Below are 6,193 nucleotides of genomic sequence, written 5' to 3' on the forward strand. Positions count from 1 at the left end.
GCCTAGAGACTACTGTGCTGGTGGGGGGGAGGAGACAGAAGAAAGATGGGACAGAGGGGCTGAAATAATGACCAGGGCTGTGGGTCACTGGGGACCTGCAAATGAAGTAGGAAAGACACATTGGAATAGCTTCAGTTTTGTCTTTCAGGAGACTAGGAGAGGTCAGCAAGGCTTGCTAAATGGGGAGGACTGGACTTTCATAAACACCTTTAAGGCGCTTTAAATATCCTGCTCCCTTTAATCCTCAGGAGAACCCCATGTAGTAGGAATTATCATGCCCATTTTATCAGTAAAGCAACCAACTCGGAAATATCAAGAGGTTTGTCCCAGGTCATCTAATAAATAAGAAGCGAGCCTGGAATTCAGACTTGATTCCAGGGCTGGTCCCCGTCATTCCATCACACTGACTGAGTCTGGAAGCAGCTGAACTTCTAGGAAGTTTGTCTTCAGGGCTTTGGAGGATTGATTTGCCTGGGCTTTGCTTCTCCTCCTTCTGAAGTTATCATTTAGCTCAAATGCATGAGTGGTGAGTATGGCCTCCTGGGTTCTTCTCTGAGGACTTCACCCTCCCTTCCCTCCCCTCCCAGCCCTCCCCCCCACCCCATGGGGATTTGTTCCTACTTGCAAACCCGTTTGCATAGGTTGCTCTAAGTCTACCAGTTCAGAATGACATTTACAGCTGCTGTCCCCTCTCCGCCCAAACATACATGTATGTGACCACAGTACCTAGAAAGAACTCACTATTGTGGCCCCTTATCCAGGGAAGGAGGCGATTAAGAAAAAATTATCAGTAATAAGCCAACAGGAAGCTGATCTTGATTGTGAGGAAATAAACTTATCCTGGGCCTACAACATTGTGCCCTTCCATCCTTATTTTTTTCTTTCTTTTTGAAATTTTAGTTATTTATTCATGAGAGATGGGGGTTGGGGGGCAGAGACAGAGGGAGAAGCAGGCTTTCTGCTAAGCAGGGAGCCCAGATGCAGGGGTTCTATCCCAGAACCTGAGATCATGATGACCTGAGCCAAAGGCAGATGCTTCACGGACTGAGCCAGCCAGGCGCCCTTTATTTTTCTTTCTTTTTTCAAGTCAACCTTGGAATCCTCTTTCAGACATAGCCTGGAGAGGGGCTTGGCCTGGCAGGAAGGTGAGAGTAGTGAGTTTGAGGATTGGTAGGGAAAGCCCTGGTGATCAGGCCCAGAAAGAGGGAGGGAAAGAGGGCCCTGGGGCAAACTGCAGGGAGCAGGAGGGTAGCATTTTCATGAGAGATGAGTGGAAGGGGAGGTCCCCAGTTGGGTTTTCTGTGGTTGACGGAGGAGGACCGGAGGGCAGAAAAAGGCTGACCCAACTCTACTCTTGGCTCACCGCCCCACTCTTGCAGTCCCACAGCTAGCAAGTCACACTTGGGATGGAGTATTCTGTTTTCCAGCTTCCCTCCAAGGCAGTTTCCTCAACAGGATTCTGAGCATCCTGAAGATGTGAAAGGCGAATGTCAAGTTCAGAGGGAGGAAGGGGCTGCTCTGGAGCCACACAGGGAGCAGTTCACAGTTTTTGAGAATGGCTGACTTTGCTGCCTCGTGGTTGGGAAACAAAAGAACTCCCCGGACAGAAGGGACAGGTGGGTTGTAGGAAGGAAATTTCATAAACAGAATTCGGCATATCTTATGATCTTATTCAGCCTTAAATATGAATCTTATTCTTATTAAATCTTATTTTTATCATTATTCTTATTATTCTTCTTAAATATGAATCTTATTCAGCCTTAAAAATGAACGATATCCTGACCCAGGTCACAACATGGATGAACCTGGAGGATGTTATGCTGAGTGAAATAAGCCAGTCACAAAAGGAGAAATATTTTAAGATTCCGCTTACCTAAGGCACTTAGTCAAGTTCAGGAAGGCAAAGACGGATGCTGGTTATGATAGCCTGGTGGGCGGGGGGGATGGACAGCTAGTGTTTAATGGGGACAGAGTTTCGGTTTGGGACGAAGAGGTTCTAGAGATGCAGGGTGGTGATTGAAGGTTGCACAATAGTGTAGTGAATTTCATGGCATTGATTTGCTCCTTGAAAATGGCTCAAATGGTAAATCATAGCTTATGTATATTTTACTACAATAAAAAAAAGCTAAATCTAATAAAGCCTTTAGATAGAACTCCCATTATATATATAAATATATTTATTTTTTATATTAAAAATATTAAAAAAATATATATATACACACACATACACACACACACACACACAAATACAGGGGTTAGCAAAACAAGTTAAATGACACTATGGAGACCCAATGAGGCCAGTGTAGAATGTGGGACAATCTACAAGAAAACTGGCCTGAACTTTAAAAAGTCAATGTCACGGGGAAAAAAAAAATAGGAGAGTTGTTCTGAATAAAAGAGAACAAAAAGACACAATAACCAAATGTACTGTGTGCACTTAAAATGGACAAACTGAAAAAACATATTTGAAATACCTGGGAACACTTGATTATGGGCTAGATATTAGATAGTATTAAGGAATTAATGTTAGTTTTCTTAGGTGTGAACATGTTACTGTGGTTATGTTTAGAGAATGTCTTTAGTTTCAGGAGATACCTGCCGAGATATATTGAAAAGTCTGGGGGTGACATGGCATGGCATCTGCACCTCACTTTCAAATGATCTAGAAAAAAACAAAAGCCTCACATACCCAGTGAAGGGGAGAAAGCAAATATGGCAAAGGGGAAATGATTGTTGAATCCTACACTGGTGGTGGGTGAACGCTGGAGAATTCTTTCCATTTTTGTGTCTGTTGAAATATTCCTAATAAAAAGTTGAGGGAGAGAATGGCTAAAATGAACAACTCCGGAAATAACTGATGTTGGTGAAGATGTGGAGGAAGGGGAGCCCTCTTACACTGTTAGTAGGAGTGCAAACTCATGCAGCCACTCTGGAAAACAGTATGGAAGTTCCTCAAAAAGTTAAAAATAGAATTATCCTATGACCCAGCAATTGCACTACCAGGTATTCATCCAAAAGATAAGTGACTAAAAGTGGTACATTCACCCCAATGTTTAGAGCAATGTCCACAATAGCCAATCTATGGAAAGAGCCCAGATGTCCATTGACATGTGAATGGATAGAGAAGATGTGGTAGGGGCACCTGCATGGCTCAGTCAGTTAAGTGTCTGCCTACGGCTCAGGTCCTGATCTGGGGTCCTGGGATTGAGCCCCAGGTCAGGCACCCTGCGTGGGGGAGGGGAGTCTGCTTCTCTCTCTCCCTCTAACCCCCTCCCCCATACACACACATCTGCTAGTGCTCTTGCTCTCTCAAATGAATAAATAAAAATCTTAAAAAAGAAAAAGATGTGGTGGTATATACCTACGATGGAATATTACTCAGCCATGAAAAAGAATGAAACGTTGCCATTCACAGTGATGTGGATGGAGCTAGAGGGTATCATGCCAAGCAATACTGGTCAGTTAGAAAAAGGCAAATACCATGATTTCACTCATATGTGGTATTTCAGAAACAAAACAGATGAACATAGGGGAAGGGAAGGAAAAAGTAAGAGGATAATTGAGAGGGAGGTAAACCATAAGAGACTCTTAACTCCAGGAAATAAACAGAGTGGCTGGGGTGGAGGTGAGTAGGAGGACGGGGTTAGGGGTGATGGGCTTTCAGGAGGGCAGGAGTGAGTGCTGGGTGTTCTGTGCAACTGATGAACACTCAATCCTACCTCTAAAATGAAATAAGAAGTTGGGGCAGAAAAATTCTAGCTGTGCGGTTGGAGCTGTGTGACCTTGGGCAGTCTCCTTGCCTCCTTGGCCTTCCTTTCTTCACCTGAAAAGGCCTGAAAGCCCCCCACACGGTTGTCTGGGTTACAAGCCCGAAGCACCTGGCTCAGGTGCCCAGGGGCTGCGGGGTGGCTGTCGCCAGGAGGGTTAACAGGCGGTCCCTGGCAGGTGTCTGGGGGAGTGAGCAGTGGCTTTGAGAAAGCCGCTTGAGCTCCCGGCCCGGGCCTCTGCCTGTGGGGGGTGGATGGGGAAGTGACCCCTTAGGGGCCACCTCGCCCTGCCCGCTGGAGGGAGGAGGATGGGTAAAGGCGCAACCGCGAGGGGCGGGGCGGCGGGAGCGCGGGCCCGGAAGTGGGGGGGGGCGGGGCTGGGCGCCGAGGCCCCGCCCTCTGGAGGCTGGGGGCGGAGCCTCTCCCTCCCGCCGGCCAATCGTGGAGCAGATGTCAAAACGGGCGCCCAGAGGAAACGAAAAGGAACCGCAGACGCGCGGTGCCTGGTGCTGGCGCGTGGCGGCCGCGGCGCGCATCCCGTCGCGGCGCCCGGGTCCCCCGGTCTGGCCGTGCGCCCCCGTCTCTCTCCGGGCCGCAGGGCAGAGAGGAGGCACCGGGGGCCCGAAGCCCACCTCCGAGCGGGGCCACGTAGCTTTCGGCGCCCGCTTCCTCTTGGAAAGTCCGAGCAGCCGGAGCGCGGAGGAGGGAGCACGGGACGTGCCCCCGTGACTCACCGTCGGGAGGGCTGAAGGGGAGAATGGCGGCGACCTTTCTTTCTGCCTCGTGCTACCTACTTCTGGTCTTTCCCAGTTTTCTACAGTGCACCCGTGTTGTTTGGGGAGTCAGGAAAAAGTGAAGCTAAGAACGAAGTCAAATTCTGGCTGGCTCACAGAGTGATACTTTCATGGGTTCCTGTACATACAGAGTATATAACAGGAGCTAAGCAAAAAGCACATGGTGCCCGAGACAGCAACCGAAAGGAGCACTTCGGTTATGGATGATGCGAAATCGGAATGTGAGTTGGGTAGTGGAGGATACCAGGGCATCCTTGATACATTTATTAGATGTGATAATGGCTTTATCAGCCATAAAATCATCTCTAACAATACCCATTTTTCTGGAGCTGGATGCTGAAGGAAGGTGGCATTGACAATGCCTGCGAGTTGCTTTAAAACTAAGGATGCTAGACCAAAGTTTTAGTTACTGCTTTGTCTAAGGGCTAGGATCGTCACTGATCTTTCTCTGAGGCTTGAGAATACATTAAACACAGTATGTACGTGGTACTAAGAAATGGAAGAAACAGACCCAAGTGAGGAGGGGGATCTTCCCTACCTCTGACCTCTTTATAATATCTAGAAAAGACCCTGTAAAAAGTCCAGTGTTTCTCTTAGTGACAGCCCTAAGAGTGTTTGCAGATTTTGGAACTTTTCACAGGGGAATCATTTATTTCTTGGTTATTAACATTTCTTTCTCTTCACTTCTGGCATTTTGCCACTTGCACGGCAAATGTCTGGCAAATCTGAAAAACCAAATACAAAGTAAAACAAAAACTGTTAATGAATTCGTGTCTGCCTCATGACAATGCAGGTTTTCAATCTCTTCAGACTACTTGATGCCCAATAAGCAGTAGATGAATTCCCAGTTCTTCAAGCTTTCAAGATGTTTTTGCTCAGCTTCTGATTTTTAAAAATGCTGACACAGGGGAAGGTGGTCTGACACCAGGCACAAGTTCAGGGGCAAACTGTACCAAAGGCCCTCTCTGGCATTTAGTTAACTCGGCTTTACAAAGGACTGTGCATTTTTACCAGAATTATCGCACTGATCTCATTTTATTAATGATCCCACAGGTTAGGTCGGGCGACAAGTCCCATTTTACCAAGGAGGGCAAGGAATGTTTTACAACCAGGTGAGGGACACAGCAACTGCACTGCGGGACTCCGTGGCCAGCGACCCTAACCGTTAGGCAGCACGGTTGTCGCCGACCCTCCGGCCGCCAGGTCAGCCGGAACTCGAGGACCCCTAACCCCCCACCCAGAGACACGTACCTAAACGGTCGCAACCCCGCGCTCGTCTCTCGCAGCCAGGGGCGTTTCCAGGCATTTGCACCAACCTCATTTGCAAAACCACTCGCCTCAACCCGCGAAAACGGTTCAGGGGTGGGGGAATGGTCTCCCGCCCGCTCCCGGGCGGCCTCCAATCGCGTTGCTTCATTCAATCCCGAGCGGTTCCCGGGTAGGCGAGTCCCGCGCGCGCCACGGCCACCGAATCGCGCGGGGGCTGCACCCTTCGCCCGGGCGGGGGCCCGCAGGGGCCGGGCGGCGGCGCCCCTCGCGCGGTGGGCGGGCCCGGGGGTCCCGGGGGTCCCGGGGGTCCCCGAGGGGTCGCGCAGGGTCCGGGGCGGCCGGCGGCGGGGGCTCCCGCGCGGC

At 49.4% G+C, this 6,193-nt stretch overlaps 2 long non-coding RNA genes across 3 annotated transcripts; both read right to left on the reverse strand.

Moving 5' to 3' along the window:
* Positions 1 to 979: 979 nt before the first annotated feature.
* Positions 980 to 4,079, reverse strand: LOC111090484. Of its 2 annotated transcripts, XR_005372064.1 has the most exons (4): positions 3,720 to 4,079; positions 1,874 to 1,927; positions 1,364 to 1,468; positions 980 to 1,134 (listed from the first exon to the last, which is right to left on the reverse strand). It is a non-coding gene; the product is annotated as an uncharacterized LOC111090484 (long non-coding RNA). The 2 variants fall into 2 exon arrangements; XR_005372065.1 differs by lacking the exon at positions 1,874 to 1,927.
* Positions 4,080 to 5,072: 993 nt separating this feature from the next.
* On the reverse strand, positions 5,073 to 6,080 carry LOC111090483. Its single transcript, XR_005372059.1, has 2 exons — positions 5,813 to 6,080; positions 5,073 to 5,286 (listed from the first exon to the last, which is right to left on the reverse strand). It is a non-coding gene; the product is annotated as an uncharacterized LOC111090483 (long non-coding RNA).
* Positions 6,081 to 6,193: the final 113 nt, after the last annotated feature.

Source organism: Canis lupus, chromosome 17 (assembly GCF_011100685.1).
Source record: "Canis lupus familiaris isolate Mischka breed German Shepherd chromosome 17, alternate assembly UU_Cfam_GSD_1.0, whole genome shotgun sequence".
In the NCBI taxonomy this organism is placed as follows: domain Eukaryota; kingdom Metazoa; phylum Chordata; class Mammalia; order Carnivora; family Canidae; genus Canis; species Canis lupus.